Source organism: Chlorocebus sabaeus, chromosome 21, assembly GCF_047675955.1.
Source record: "Chlorocebus sabaeus isolate Y175 chromosome 21, mChlSab1.0.hap1, whole genome shotgun sequence".
In the NCBI taxonomy this organism is placed as follows: domain Eukaryota; kingdom Metazoa; phylum Chordata; class Mammalia; order Primates; family Cercopithecidae; genus Chlorocebus; species Chlorocebus sabaeus.
Window position 1 is genome coordinate 38285832 of NC_132924.1, and position 16142 is coordinate 38301973.

A 16142-nucleotide genomic window follows, 5' to 3' on the forward strand; every position below is an offset into this window, starting at 1 on the left:
TGTGTACAGTTTCCACAGTACCGCCATCCCTTGGTATCCATGGGGGACTGATTCCAGGACTCCATAGGATAACAGAATCTGCAGATGCTCAAGTCTTGTAGTTGGCTCTCTGTATCCACAGGTTCTGCATCCACTATTATCATTGTAAGCACACTAAAGCATTAAAGAAAGACACTGAAGCAAGTAACTCATGAAATGGTCCTTTATGCTAAAGTATGTATGTTAAGCCAATGGCCTATATTTGATTCTAAACACCTCACTATTCACTGTTTCCAAACACTTGTAGTAGCACTCAATAAATACATCATGGCCAGGCACGGTGGCTCACACTTGTAATCCCAGCACTTTAGGAGGCTGAGGCGGGCGGATCACAAGGTCAGGAGATTGAGACCATCCTGGCTAACACGGTGAAACCCCATCTCTACTAAAAATACAAAAAATTAGCTGGGCATGGCAGCGTGCGCCTGTAGTCCAGCTGCTGGGGAGGCTGAGGCAGGAGAATGGTGTGAACCCAGGAGGCGGAGCTTGCAGTGAGCCAAGATCGCGCCACTGCACTCCAGCCTGGGCGACAGAGCGAGACTCCTCTCAAAAAAAATAAATAAAAATAAATAAATAAATACATTGTGAATAGCCAGGCATGATGGCTCACACCTGTAATCCCAGCATGTTGGGAGGCCAAGGCAGGCGGATCACTTGAGGTCAGGAGTTCAAGACCAGCCTCGTCAACATGGCGAAACCCAGTCTCTACTAAGATACAAAAATTAGCTGGGCATGGTGGCGGTGCCTGTAATCCCAACTATTCAGGAGGCTGAAGCAGGAGAATTGCTTGAACCCGGGAGGCAGAGGTTGCAGTGAGCCGAGATCGCGCCACTGCACTCCAGCCTGAGCAATAGAAACAAACAAACAAAAAAAAAAACACGCACACACGCAAACAAAAACCAAAAAACATTGTGAATGAATTATCACTTCTCAGCCTTTTGGCTAAGATTAAGTGTGAATGAATGAATTTTTCTGCTAACCCCAGTACACAAATCTCTGGACACTGTATATATTTAATACATGTTGTTTGGCTCTCTGACAGAGGTTTTCCTGGTCGCTGTCTAACGATTCATGTAACTTTCAAGATTTTCTGTTACTTCCATAGTATTCCACACCTTGGTAGACAAGAGTATATTAATTTAGAAGGTTCAAGACATGAAAATAATAATAATAATAATAATAATAATTGTTATGATCTTGTATAGCACTTTTCACTTTAGAAACCATTTTCCTAGAAGTAATGGGAGGTATTGCCAAACTCCACCCACTCATCTGTCAAAGAAAGACCTAAAATCAGAAGAACATAATTAGTTGCTCAAATTAATTCAATCAGAGTTGAAGCCATTCCTTTCTGGAATCAAGGAGAATAACCACAGCCAACTCGTATCAGGCCCCAGATAGAAAAGTGTCACCTTCCTCAATGCCATAATAGGGGAGAAAGTAGTCTATTCCTAAAAGGCAAGCTCAGAATATCATGGTAACAAGAAAAAATAACCTTTCCAGAGGTTAATGGTTGTCTCTGAGGAAAAGAGAAACTGAACTGGGAGAAAAAATTGGAATTGGAGTACCTACTTCCATATATATATATACACACACACACACACACACACACACACACACACACTTTTTTTTTTTCCTACTTCCGTATTTTTTTTTTCTTTTCTTTTTTTTCTTTTTTTTTTTTTTTTTTTTTGAGACAGGGTCTCATTCTGTCACCTAGGCTGGAGTGCAGTGGTGTGATTTCAGCTCACTTGTAGCCTCAACTTGCCAGACCCAAGCCATCCTCCCACCCCAGCTTCCTGATCACGTGGGACTACAAGTGAACACCATCATGCTCAGCCAATTTTTTGTATTTTTTTAGTAAAGACGGGGTTTCACCATGTTGCCCAGGCTGGTCTTGATCTCCTGGTTTAAAGTGATCCACCCACCTCAGCCTCCCAAAGTTCTGGGATTACACACGTGAGCCACGGTGTTCAGCTTTGGCGACAGAGCAAGACCCCATCTGTGTGGTGGGGGAAGAGGTAAAACGGACAGCAGCAAACCACAGGTGTGATAGGAGAGAATACTGAGCTGAGATCAGTCTCCTAAAATATGAATCCGATTTCAGGATTATTCATTTATCTAACTGTCAAGAATGCCTTTGAACAGGAGGAAGACTTTGGGGAGAGGGTGGGGTTTGTTGAAAGGGCACCGAGAAGGGAGGGGGGTGGTACCCAAACAATTTGTCTACATAACATTTTTTGGACCTGAAATATGTAGAAAAGTACTTTGAAAATAAAGTACTGTACTAAGTTTATTTTTCTTATTGTTTGCATATTCTCCCTCCCAGATAATTTACTGAGGGCTCTAAAGCTGATCCCCTGGGAGCTTCAGAGTTTAGTGACTCCGCCTGATGATTTCCCCTATTCTTTTCCACAATGTGCTAAGTCAAATTATGGCCAAATTACCTATTCCATGGTAATTCGGCTTCTAAATATATTTTGCAGAGTGCTTCCAAAAGTTTAAAGAAAAAAAACAACTTTACATAAATTGTTTTTACTTCCTTCACCTTAAATCAGTTATTCGGTTCCTATGAAGAATATGCTGCTTTAGCAATCCCCAAAGTGAACCCAGATACCCAGGACTACTGATTGTTACATCAGAGTTTTTGAAAACGCCAATACTAGAAACAGGCCGACAGTTAAGCAGAGGCGGGCAGGACTGAAGCGGAGCCCGAGAATGGGGCGGGAGGTCCCAGGGTCTCGGGTTGCGGGGTGGAGCAGCACTTCGTCGCCGCTGGGGTGCCGGGACTCCGGCCGCGGTGCCGCCGCCATCATGGACTTCCTGCGGGCCACGCGCGCGGGCCTCGCCGCCAGAACGGTGCCTCATCCTCGAGGGTACCATCCCTCAGAGCGAGGCAGCCGGGGGAGTCACCGTGAACACTATCGGAGCCGAAAACATAAGCGACGAAGAAGTCGCTCCTGGTCAAGTGGTAATAACCGGACACGACGGCGGCGGCGAGAGGACAGTGACCATGTCCGGAGGAGGCGCAGCCGGACATTTAGCCGCTCATCTTCGCAGCACAGCCACCGGAAAGCCAAGCGTGTAGAGGACCACGCTGAGGGCCGCCTCATCTACCACGTCGGGGACTGGCTACAAGAGCGATATGAAATCGTTAGCACTTTAGGAAGGGGGACCTTCGGCCGAGTTGTACAATGTGTTGACCATCGCAGGGGTGGGACTCGAGTTGCCCTGAAGATCGTTAAAAATGTGGAGAAGTGTAAGGAAGCAGCTTGACTTGAGATCAACGTGCTGGAGAAGATCAACGAGAAAGACTCTGACAACGAGAACCTCTGTGTCCAGATGTTTGACTGGTTTGACTACCATGGCCACGTGTGCATCTCCTTTGAGCTTCTGGGCCTTAGCACCTTCGATTTCCTCAAAGACAACAACTACCTGCCCTACCCCATCTACCAAGTGTGCCACATGGCCTTCCAGCTGTGCCAGGCTGTCAAGTTCCTCCATGATAACAAGCTGACGCATACAGACCTCAAACCTGAAAATATTCTGTTTGTGAATTCAGACTATGAGCTCACCTACAACCTAGAGAAGAAGCAAGATGAGCACAGTGTGAAGAGCACAGCTGTGCGGGTGGGAGACTTTGGCAGTGCCACCTTTGACCATAAGCATGATAGCACCATTGTCTCCACTCGCCATTACCGAGCACCAGAGGTCATCCTTGAGTTGGGCTGGTCACAGCCTTGTGATGTGTGGAGTATAGGCTGCATCTTCTTTGAGTACTGTGTGCGCTTCACCCTCTTCCAGATCCATGACAACAGAGAGCATCTAGCCATGATGGAAACGATCTTGGGTCCTACCCCTTCCTGGATGATCCGAAAGACAAGAAAGCAGAAACATTTTTACTGGGGTCGCCTGGATTGAGATGAGAACACATCAGCTGGGCACTATGTTTGTGAGAACTGCAAACCACTGCGGCAGTATCTGACCTCAGAGGCAGAGGAACACCACCAGCTCTTCAATCTGATGGAAAGCATGCTAGAGTATGAACCAGCTAAGCGGTTGACCTTAGGTGAAGCCCTTCAGCATCCTTTCTTTGCCTGCCTTTGGGCTGAGCCACCTAACAAGTTATGAGACTCCAGTCGGTATATCAGTCTGTGACCATCAGGCCCTGCGCCCCCCTGCATCTTTTATAGCAGTGGGTGTCCAGTCCAGGACACTGGTCCTTTTTTTATAAAAGAGAACAGGACCAGAGTTCACTCCTTCCTCCTGGTTTTCTGTATACCTGTGAATATGTGAAATATAGTAAATATGAAAGAACTTGTACCTATCACTTCAACCCCTGCCTTGTACATAATGCTATTTCATTCACACACTTTCCACCCTCATCTGCCCCCTCAAAGGGAGTTGGATGGGCGCCGAGTGAGGTAACCAGGTGGCATCTACCCCATGTTTTATAAGGAATTTTGTAAAGTTTTATAAGGAATTTTGTGAAATGAAATAACGTACTTCATTTGACCCAAAAAAAAAAATTAGTTGGGTGTAGTGGTGCACACCTGTGGTTCCAGCTACTCAGGAAGGTTACACAGAAGGATTGCTTGAGCCTGGGAGGCAGAGGTTACAGCAAGCCAAGATTATGCCACTGCACTCCAGCCTGGGTAATAGAGCAAGACCCTGTCTCAAAAATTAAAAAAAAAAAAAAAAAAAAAAGTGAAGTAAGCCTCCCTAAAGGGCACGATTGTTGGGAAGGCCTAAATCTGGAAGTGCCTTCCAATGGGCTGTGAGGAGTGCCTGACCCTTCATGGAAGTTCTCTTTTTCCACATAATAATAGTCCAAAAGGTTTGGTCTGGAGGAGTCCTGACAGGTCAGGGGAGGGAGAGGCCCAACCTGCCTCTTAGGGTTTGAGAATGTGAGAGAGGTCTGTTAACCATGAGAAAAACTCCTAGTCCAAAGCAAAATAAAGAGAAGAGTTTGGGCCAAGACAAATATTTTAATTCTCTATTCCTTATGCTGGGAACTCATCTTGCCCCAATTCAAATGGAAGTCTTGCCTATAGAAAGTAATTTTTTTTTTTTTTTTGAGACGGAGTTTTGCTCTTGTTGTCTAGGCTGGAGTGCAATAGTGCAATCTCAGCTCACCGCAACCTCCACCTCCTGGGTTCAAGTGATTCTCCTGCCTCAGCCTCCCAAGTAGGTGGGATTACAGGCATGTGCCACCACGCCCAGCTAATTTTGGAATTTTAGTAGAGGCAGGGTTTCTCCATGTTGGTCAGGCTTGCCTCAGACTCCCTACGTCAGGTAATATGCCCCCCTCAGAGTCCCAAAGTGCTAGAATTACAGGCATGAGCCACCGCACCTGGCCTAGAAAGTAAATCTTAATCTCTAAAACTCCCAGATATAAAGGGCAAAAAGGCAAAGGTGAACATTCAAATAATCAAGATCATAATGACTATTATTTTTCCTAGCAGATTCAAGGTCATACTCACACACATTCGGTGAGATGGATTTTAACCAAACAGAAGGCACAAATATGTATCTTTTCTCACTAATTTGCCTGACTGCAAAAATTACCTACATTGTGTTCATTATTATAAAATTCAAAATAATTACCCCATGTAAAGTAAGTGAAATGATGAATGCTATTTTATTTAAACTTCATTACTATAACTTTTTTCCATATAAGGAGCTAGGTTTGGAAATTAAAGCCTCTGAATAGGCCAGGCATGGTGGCTCATGCCTGTAATTCCAACATTTTGGGAGACTGGGGCAGAAGGATGGCTTTTGGCCCGGAGTTCAAGGCTGCAGTGAGTTATAATAGTGCCATACCACACCAGCCACACCAGCCTCGGCGACAGAATGAGACCCCATCTCTTAAAAAAAAAAAAAAAGTATACACACACACACACACACACACACACACACACACACACACACACACGGCTGGGCACCATGGCTCATACCTGTAATACCAGCACTTTGGGAGGGTGAGGCAGTTGGATCTCCCAAGGTCAGGAGTTCCAGACCAGCCTGGCTGACATGGTGAAACCCCATCTCTACTAAAAATACAGAAAATTAGCTGGGCATGGTGTCAGACGCCTGTAATCTCCAGCTACTCAGGAGGCTGAGGCAGGAGATTCGCTTCAACCCGGGAGGCAGAGGTTGCAGTGAGTTGAGCTTGTGCCATTGCACTCCAGCCTGGTCAACAAGAGCAAAACATTGTATCCAAAAAAAAAAGTATATATATGTGTGTTTGATAAATCCCAAGGATAAAGTCATTTTACTTGGCTAATTGCAATTTTATAAACTAAAAGGACAAAAAGGATTAGCTTTGACAGACGTTTCTAATGAATCATCTTTATTGCTGTAAACTCGTAGAAAACTGTTAAAATTGTTACTATAGTGAATAATAAAAGGAAAGTATCTTCAGAACTTCCAGGCCAAATTGATGTGCAGAGTTTTCTTAGATTCCAAAAACTGTAAGGGTAAAGGGACCCATACAAGACTTGAATTCATTCATTCTACACTATCCCCGACATTTGAAGGTCATCCAGCTTAAAACAAAACAAAACAAAAAACTCAAGTGATAGTAAACTCACCACTTTCAAAGGAACTTTATTTAATCTTCAGGAAACTTCATTTTTAAAGTTCTTCTGTATATTGAAAATAAATCTTTCTTCCATCTACCTTTTGGCGTGAGTCCTATCCTTTAGGACCATACCTTCAGGAACAATCACTCTTCATGCTCCCTCTGCATCTGCTCTTTTCCAAGGTCTATCAGGTTATTTTTATTTTTTTTTTTTTGAAGAGACAGGGTCTCCCTATGTTGCCCAGGCTGGTCTTGAACTCCTGGGCTCAAGGGATCCTCCTTCCTCAGCCTCCCAAAGTGCTAGGATTACAGGCATGAGCCACCACACCTGGCTCCAAGGCCCTTCAGTTCTAAGGATCAGTGATTTGGGTTGAGTTCGGCTGTGTGGTTCTCCTGCCAGTCTTACTTGGAATCACTTATGCAGCTGCAATCATCAGGCAGTCTGACTAGGGCTAGATGGTCTAAGATGACCTCATTCCTTGTATCAGACACTGTGCTGAGCATTTTATTTGCATTATCTCTGTTACTTTCTCAACAACCTAGGAGATAAACCCTATTATTATGTTGTATTAGAAATGGATATAGGTGAAAAAGAAATTTAAAAAAATAAAAAAGAAATGAATATAGGTGATACACTGAACAGGTGGGACTCACAGTTATATTTGGAAAAACAACTGGCTTTCTTTTCTCCACTTTTCATTCAAACCTGTTCTAGAGGGATGACTTGCTTTAGAAGCAAGCCCTGTGACTTATCTGGTCACTGTTAGATAATAAAAAGTCTGATTTTTGCTGGGCACAGTGGCACACACTTACAGTCCCAACTACTCAGGAGGCTGAGACAGGATCATTTGAGTCCAAGAGTTCAGATCCAGCATCCAACCTGGGTAACATTTGAGAACTCCTATCTCTTCTGTTTGTTGTTGTTGTTGTTGTTGTTGTTGTTTAAGAGACAGAGTCCCACTCTGTCACCCAGGCTGGAGTGCAGTGATGCGATCACAGCTCATTGCAGCCTCTATCTCCCAGGTTCAAGTGATTCTCCCACTTCAGTCTCCCTAGTAGCAGGGAATACATGCACATGCCACCATGCCCGGCTAATTTTTTTTAATTTTTTGTAGAGATGGGGGTCTCACTATCTTGCCCAGGCTGGTCTTGAATTCCTGGGCTCAAGCAATCCTCCCATCCTGGCCTATCAAAGTTTTGGGATTACAGGAATGAGTCCCTGCACCTGGGCTTTTTTTTTCTCTCTCTCTCTCTCGAGACACGGTCTAGCCAGGCACAGTGGCTCATGCCTGTAATCCTAGCACTTTGGGAGGCCAAGGTGGGAGGATAGCTTGAGCTCAGGAGTTCGAGACCAGGCTGGGCAACATGGTGAGACGTCATCTCAAAAAAAAAAAGAAAAAAGAAAAAAGAGAGGGAGAGAGACAGGGTCTCACACTGTCACCCAGGCCACAGGCCCTCACCACAATGCTCAACTAACTTTTTAATTTTTTGTAGACAGGTTCTCTCCATATTGCCCAGGCTGGTCTTGAACTCCTGGGTTCAGGCAATCCTCCTGCCTTGACTTCCAAAAGTGTTGGGATTACAGGCATCAGTCACCACACCCAGCCATATTTATTTTATTTGTTTCTTAAATATTTTCACATACCCAGGAAAGATCTGAGAAAAGAGTCCTACTTTTTTTTGTTGTTTTTTTTTTCTTTTTTTTTTTTTTTTTTTTTTGAGACGGAGTCTCACTCTGTCGCCCAGGCTGGAGTGCAGTGGTGCAATCTCGGCTCACTGCAAGCTCCACCTCCCGGGTTCAGGCCATTCTCTCGCCTCAGCCTCCAGAGTAGCTGGGACTACAGGTGCCCGCCACTAAGCCTGGCTAATTTTTTTTTTTTTTTTGGATTTTTAGTAGAGATGGGTTTCACCATGCTAGCCAGGATGGTCTCCATCTCCTGACCTTGTGATCCGCCCACCTCCGCCTCCCGAAGTGCTGGGATTGCAGGCGTGAGCCACCACCCCCGGTCAAGAGTCCTATTTTAACATTCCATTACATGAGGAAAGTAAGGCTTTAAATTTTTAAATAACTTGTTCTAGGTCACAGATAATAGAAAGAAAAACTAGATTCAAAAATTAATGTCATGGGTACTATGTTCAGTACCTGGGTGATGGAATCAGTCATACCCCAAACCTCAGCATCATGCAATATAACCAGATAACAAACCTGCACATGTATCTTCAAATCTAAAATAAAAGTTAAAAGGAACAAAAGAAAGATATTCTTATTTTTCCTTGCCAAAAAATTAACATCTTAAATATACTTACAAATTTCATCTTGGGAGATTTAGCCTATTGTTCTGGGATTTATTTTATTTTATTTTATTTTATTTTATTTTATTTTATTTTATTTTATTTTATTTTTTGAGACAGTCTTGCTCTGTTGCCCAGGCTGCAATGCAGTGGTGCCATCATAGCTCACTGCTGCCTTGAACTCCCAGGCTCAAGTGATCCGCCCACCCCCACCTGCCCCTGCCTGAGCCGCTTGAAGAGCTAGAACTATAGGCACACCCCTCCACATCCAGCTAGTTTTTAAAAATTTTTGTAGAGACAAGTTCTTGCTATGTTGCCCAGGCTGGTCTCAAATTCCTGGACTCAAGTAATCCTCCTGCCTCAGCCTCTCAAAGTGCTGGGAGGCATGAGCCAGTGCCCAGCTGCATGCAGTGTTTTTAATCACAAAGGTAATACCTATTCATCTTTTTTCAAAAATTGAAAAGTATAGAAATATAGAAACTGAACATCTCCCATAATCCCATTCTTCAAGACAACTGGTTTAGCAAGTGAACAAGTTTTAAAAAGTCGCTCAGGGGCATAGAAATGAGATGCTCATACCCGTCAGTTCATGCCTTCCTACTACCATTGATCAGTGCAAGTTTCCTCTTTGTTGTTTGTGTTATTTATTCCTTCATCCCTATTCTCTTCTCCTTACAGAAACACACTCCAGTGTACTTAATTAAAGGTTCTTCCAAAACACTTTCCTACATTTATTTAAGTAAATAGTATAGAGTACTGGTTAGGACTCTAAAGATAGTCTTCCTGAGTTCTGTTCTGGCTCTGCTACTTACCGGCTATGTGACCATAGGCAACTTACTTAGTCTCTATATGCCTCAGTTTTCTCATTTAAAAATTTTTTTTTTAAATACTAGTATTTACCTCATAGGATTGTTATAAAGAGTTAATATTTAGTTTAATGAGCTAATACTTATTAAGTGATTAGAACAGAGTATGGTACGTAGTAGACGCTATATAGGTATTAAATAAATGTCAGCCAGGCAAGGTAAGTCACACCTGTAATCCCAGCACTTTGAGAGACCTAGGCAGGTAGATCGCTTGAGCCCAGGAGTTTGAGACCAGCCTGGCTAACATAGTGAGACACCGTCTCTACTAAAACATACAAAAAATAGCTAGGTGCTATGGCATGCGCCTGTAATCCCCTGCCTCTCAGAAGGCCGAAGTGGGAGGATTGCTTGAGCTTGGGAGGCCGAGGCTGCAGTGAGCCATGATTGCACCATTGCAAATCCAACCTGGGCCACAGAGACACTGTAAAAGAAAGAAGGAAGGAAAGAAAAGAAAAAAGGAAGAAAGGAAGAAAGAGAGAGAGAGAAAGAAAGAAGAGAGAGAGAGAGAGAGAAAGAAAGAAAGAAAGAAAGAAAGAAAGAAAGAAAGAAAGAAAGAAAGAAAGAAAGAAAGAAAGAAAGAAAGAAAGAAAGAAAGAAAGAAAGAAAGAAAGAAAGAAAGAAAAGAAAGAAGGGAGGGAGGGAGGGAAAGAAAGAAGGGAGGGAGGGAGGGAGGGAAGGAAGGAAGGAAGGAAGGAAGGAAGGAAGGAAGGAAGGAAGGAAGGAAGGAAGGAAGGAAGGAAGGAAGGAAAGAAGGAAGGAAGGAAAAGAGAGTGAAATAAATGTCTGTTATTGAAAAACAAGTAATATTCAGTTTCTTCTTTATCTCTTTCAATATTATTTTTTGAGATCTATCCATATTATGATACATAAATCTAACTCCATGCCCCAGTTTACCTGTCCATTCCCTTAATCAGGCCCACCCTTAACATTTGTGGGGTCTGAGGCAAGAGACCAAATGCATTTGGTCCAAAAGACCAATGCCTGTATATCGTAAGTTTAAATATTTAAAAGTCATAAGTGATGATAAGGGCGCGGTGGCTCACACTTGTAATCCCAGCACTTTGGGAAAAGGTGGGCGGATCACGAGGTCAGGAGTTCGAGACCAACCTGGCCAACATGGAGAAACCCCATCTCTACTGAAAACACAAAAATTAGCCGGGCATGGTAGCACACACCTGTACTCCCAGCTACTCAGAAGCCTGAGGCAGAAGAATCGCTTGAATCCGGGAGGTGAAGGTTGCAATGAGCCAAGATCACACCACTGCACTCCAACCTGGGCAACAGAGTGAGGTTCCATCTCAAAAAAAAAAAAAAAAAAAAAGTCATAAGTGACAATAACATACTGTAAAATTAGATATTTCTTCTTCTTCCTTGCCAAATATTCCTTTGTAAAGAAAGACAAATTTAACCTTTTCATTCAGACTTAGATAATTTTTTAAAAATAAAAATTGAAACCTATCTGTAAAACTCTGATTTTTATATGACTTAGAATTGGCATAACGTCCAAGAGAGCTAAAATTAATTATTTTTACACACATCTTCTGTCGATGGACGATGACATCTGGATGAGTTTTAAAGACATATGTAATTCAAAAATTAGATATTTATTCTAAAGCTTTATTTTTCTTGCCTTTATTTTTCAGCAAAATCACTATAACAATCAAAACTTTCCCCTATTTTGTTTTCTACTAGCAAGACCTATGCAGACAAACGTTTTTGAGTGGTTATAGATACATGATTTTTTTTGTGAAACAGAATCTTGCTAAAACGCCCAGGCTGGAGTGCAGTGGTGCTATTACAGCTCACTGCAACCTCCACCTCCCACGTTCAAACGATTTTCCTGCCTCAGCCACCCGAGTAGCTCAGATTACAGGCATACATCACCATGCCCAGCTAATTTTTGTGTTTTTAATAGAGACGGGGGTTTCACTATGTTGGCCAGGCTGGTCTCAAACTCCTGACCTCAGGTGATCCACCTGCCTCTGCCTCCCAAAGTGCTGGGATTACAGGCATGAGCTACTGCACCCAGCCAATTTTTTTATTAATTTGAAGAAATTTCACTCCTCTGATACCATACTTATATTCAAAAATGAACCATGGTCCGGGAACAGTGGCTCACGCCTATAATCCACTTTGGGAGCCCGAGGCAGGTGGATCACTTGGCATCAGGAGTTCGAGACCAGCCTGGCCAACATGGTGAACCCCGTTTCTACTAAAAATACAAAAATTAGCCAGGTGTGGTGGCACATGCATGCAATCCCAGCTACTCGGGAGGCTGAGGCAGAAGAATCGCTTGAAGCCAGGAGACGGAGGTTGCAGTGAGCTGAGATTGTGCCGTTGCACTCCAGCATGGACAACAAAGCCAGACTCCATCTCAAAAAAAAAAAAAAAAAAAAAAAAAAAAAAATGAACCATGAACTTTTAAACATTCACATTGAGGTATAACCTGTGTGTATAACTCAATAGCTTTGTGCATGTTTATGCCCATGTAACCCACCACCCAGAGCAAGAAATAGATCCGTTCCCCGGTAAGATCTCCCCAGTAAGGCCCCTTTCTATTCTGTACCCCACAAAGTAAGCACTATTCTTTTTTTTTTTCGGAGACAGGGTCTCTGTAGCCCAGGTTGGAGGGCAATGGTGCTATCTGAGGTCACTGCAACCTCTGCCTCCCAGACTCAAGTCGTCCTCCCACTTCAGCTTTGTAGTTTTTGTAGAAACAGCGTTTCACCATATTGCCCAGACTGAACTCAAACTCCTGGACTCAAATAATCCACCCACCTCGGTCTCCCAAAGTGCTGGGATTACAGGTGTGAGCCACTGTACCCGGCCCTAAAGTAAGCACTAGTCTTACCTCTAGCATCATATACCATGATAATAAAATGATGCCATTGTTTATTGTAATGCATATAATAAATTATTATAACAAAAATATTGCAAATATTTCAATTTTACTACACAAATTGCTTTCAGTTATATTGCAATTTTCTTTTTCCTTTTTTTTTTTTTTTTTTTTAAATTAGAGATGGAGGTCTGGCTATTTTTCCGAGGCTGATCTCAAACTTCTGGCCCCAAGCAATCTTCCCACCTTGGGCCTTCAAAGTGCTGGGATTACAGGCATGAGGCACCATGCCTGGCCTATTATCTCTTTAAAACAATATATCCATAGAATATTTATTAAGTTCTGGCCGGGCATGGTGGCTCACGCCTATAATCCCAACACTTTTGAAGGCCGAGGCGGGTGGATCACCTGAGGTCAGGAGTTCAAGACCAGCATGGCCAACGTGGGTGAAACCCCATCTCTACCAAAACTACAAAAATTAGCCAGGTATTGTGGCCCGTGCCTGTAGTCCCAGCTACTCGGGAGGCTGAGGCAGGAGAATCATTTGAACCCAGAAGGTGGAGGTTGCTGTGAGCTAAGACTGACACTGCACTCCAACCTGGGCAACAGAGCGAGACTCTATCTCAGAAAAGAAAAAAAAAAAAAGAAGGAGAATATTAAGTTGTTTCAAAGTTTTTAATGCTAGGGCATTACAAAGAAAACTAAAATTAGGAGTATGCTAATCAATTTGTTCAAATGTCTCTTCAATCTATCACAGCTAGAAAACATGCTTTAAGGAAATGTTTGATGGTTATTTATACATGAATCATCTCATTTATGAAATTTATATAAACTTTTTTGTTTCTTTGCTCTAATTTCTGCATATTTTATTTGAATGTCATCTTGTTCAATATGTTTTGTTTTAGAACTATTTTATCTTCCCTAGAAACAGACTCAGAAAAAAAAGAACTATTTTCTCTAAAATTTAAAAAACTGTTTTCTCAAAAGTGAAACTTAGATATGTAAGGTTTTTTTGCTAAAGCTTTGCTAATACTAGTAATAGGAATGAATAAGAATTAATGACATTAGAAATAGTAATACCAAATAACTGTGACTAGTGCAACTTCAAAATAAATTTCATTCTCCCAGAAAGCTCACAAATTGCTCTACGCTTAAAGATCTTCTTTTTTGTTTCACTTTTCTAGTGCATTGTATATCTTGTCTAAATTAAATCCAATTATGTTAACAAAATTTAATAAACATTTTCCTCATGTGTTCAAATCATGGTGTTCAGTGTTTGGGCAGATCAAGAATACTATATTTAGGCCGGGCACGGTGACTTGTAATCCCAGCACTTTGGGAGGCCAGGGCAGGCAGATCACTTGAAGCCAGGAGTTCGAGACCAGCCTGGCTAACATGGTGAAACCTTGTCTCTACTAAAAATACAAAAATTAGCTGGGCATTCTGGCATGCACCTGTAATAGCTGCTACTGGGGAGGCTGAGGCATGAGAATCGCCTGAACCTGGCAGTGGAGACTGTAGTGAGCTAAGATCGTGCCACTGCATTCCAGTCTGTGTGACAGAGCAAGACTCTGTGTCAAGAAAAGAAAAAAAAAAAAAGAATATTGTATTTAGTCTTTGATTTGTTCCAGAGAATATCATTGCTATTGGCTGATTAACATCCAACAGATTCGAAGTGGCATCAGTGATTTCAAGAATGTTTCTGGATTTTTGGCTAAAATTATAGCATGTATACTTTATTTTAGCAAGGCCTTTATTATAGGCTTTATTGTGTTTGGGGTGGAGGATATCACAAAGTTACAGACACACACTACAAGTGCCATATGTGCATCTATAACAGAATTTACTGGTAGAGCACACATAGTCCCCTGAACTCTTGCTATTTCATAACACAGGCCTGGCCTAGATGCCTTTTTTTTTTTTTTGAGATGGAATCTCACTTTGTCACCCAGGCTGAAATGCAGTGACATGATCTTGGCTCACTGCAACCTCTACCTCCTGGGTTCAAGCAATTCTGCTGACTCAGCCTCCCAGGTAGCTGGGATTACAGGCGTGCACCACCATGTCCAGCTAATTCTTGTAAGTTTAGTAGAGATGAGGTGTCACCATGTTGGCCAGACTGGTCTCAAGCCCCTGACCTCAAGTGATCCACCCACCTGGGCCTCCCAAAGTGCTGGGATTACAGGCATGAATCACTGTGCCTGGCCCTGGCCTAGATGTTCTGAATGCACCTTGGCCACAGTCTCTGGGGCCAGCCTAAGGCAAAAGACTAGACATGCCATGAACAGCAGTCAAGAGACATGCCATGAACAGCAGTCAAGAAGACAGGACCTTGCCTCCTCACTGTTACATACTTATCAATTTTTGAACTAAAAGGGAGTGGGGACAACCTAGTTTCTCCAAGAAAGAAAAAAATGTATATACCAAGGGATCTCAGGTCCAGGAAGAACACCAAGGCTAGAGTGACACATCAAGGGTCTTGGGAACAGCCCTGAAGAATCTCTGCCTCCTGGGAATATTAGCATCAGCCAGTGGCCTAGCTGTCCCTCTGCAGACAGGCTCAGTCCTGATGAGCCAGCTCCCTGCTAAGCTACCAAAAGAGGGAAAGAAATGCACTTCCAGGGCCATCCAGACTTCTTAGCTGACTGGCTTTGGGCAATCTTTTGAATCAATACTTAAAACTGAAAAATGTTTTCTCACTTTGTGACTTAAGCCAAAAGTCTGAACTTTTTTTTTACAGCAGGTATAAAATCAGTGACGCATTCCTTAATTTTCTACTTCTTTGTGGATTTTTTTGGTAGTTCAAATATGTGTGTATATGTAATTATTCAACATGACTTTCTATAATCTAGTTGAAGTGAATAATGTAAATATTTCTATTTTTATTTTGTATATGATTTCTTTTCTCAGTTTATTAACCATTATTATTATTTTGAATTATTTTGAATTTTCATCCTGGACAGTGATTGTTATTTATCTGTCTTAAATGTTTAGCTTCTATTTTCAAAATCATTTATTCTAAACCTAGAAAGGTCACACTGTTTTCTGTAAACATTGTGCTGTTAAAATAATATTGGGCAGGCATGGTGGCTGCCACTTACTATCTGGCATTTTGGAAGGTCAAGGCAGGTGGATTGCTTGAGCCCAGAAGTTTGACATTAGCCTGGGAAACAGGAAAATCCCATCTCTACAAAAAATAAACAACTTGCCAGGTGTAGCAGAATGCACCTGTGGTCCCAGCTACTTCGGGGGCTGAGGCAGAAGGATCATTTGAGCCTGAGAGGTTGCAGCTGCAGTGAAGTATGATCAAGCCTCTGCACTCCAACCTGGGCAACAGAGCAAAAAGCTATCTCAAAATAAATAAAGGCAATCATTCATCTCACTAAAAAAAAAAAAAAAAGAATATGTGGTCAAAATAGTTTAAATGAAGTGGAATTTTAAATCTAGTTTTCTGGCTGGGCACAGTTGCTCACGCCTGTAATCCCAGCATTTTGGGAGCCAAGGTGGGCAAATCACTTGAGGT

The 16142-nt window shown here is 42.5% G+C and overlaps 2 pseudogenes; both read left to right on the forward strand.

The window, feature by feature from the left end:
- The first annotated feature begins 2778 nt into the window (after window positions 1–2778).
- LOC119626194 (dual specificity protein kinase CLK2 pseudogene) lies at window positions 2779–3315 on the forward strand (annotated as a pseudogene).
- Window positions 3299–3960, forward strand: LOC119626193 (dual specificity protein kinase CLK2 pseudogene; annotated as a pseudogene).
- Window positions 3961–16142: the final 12182 nt, after the last annotated feature.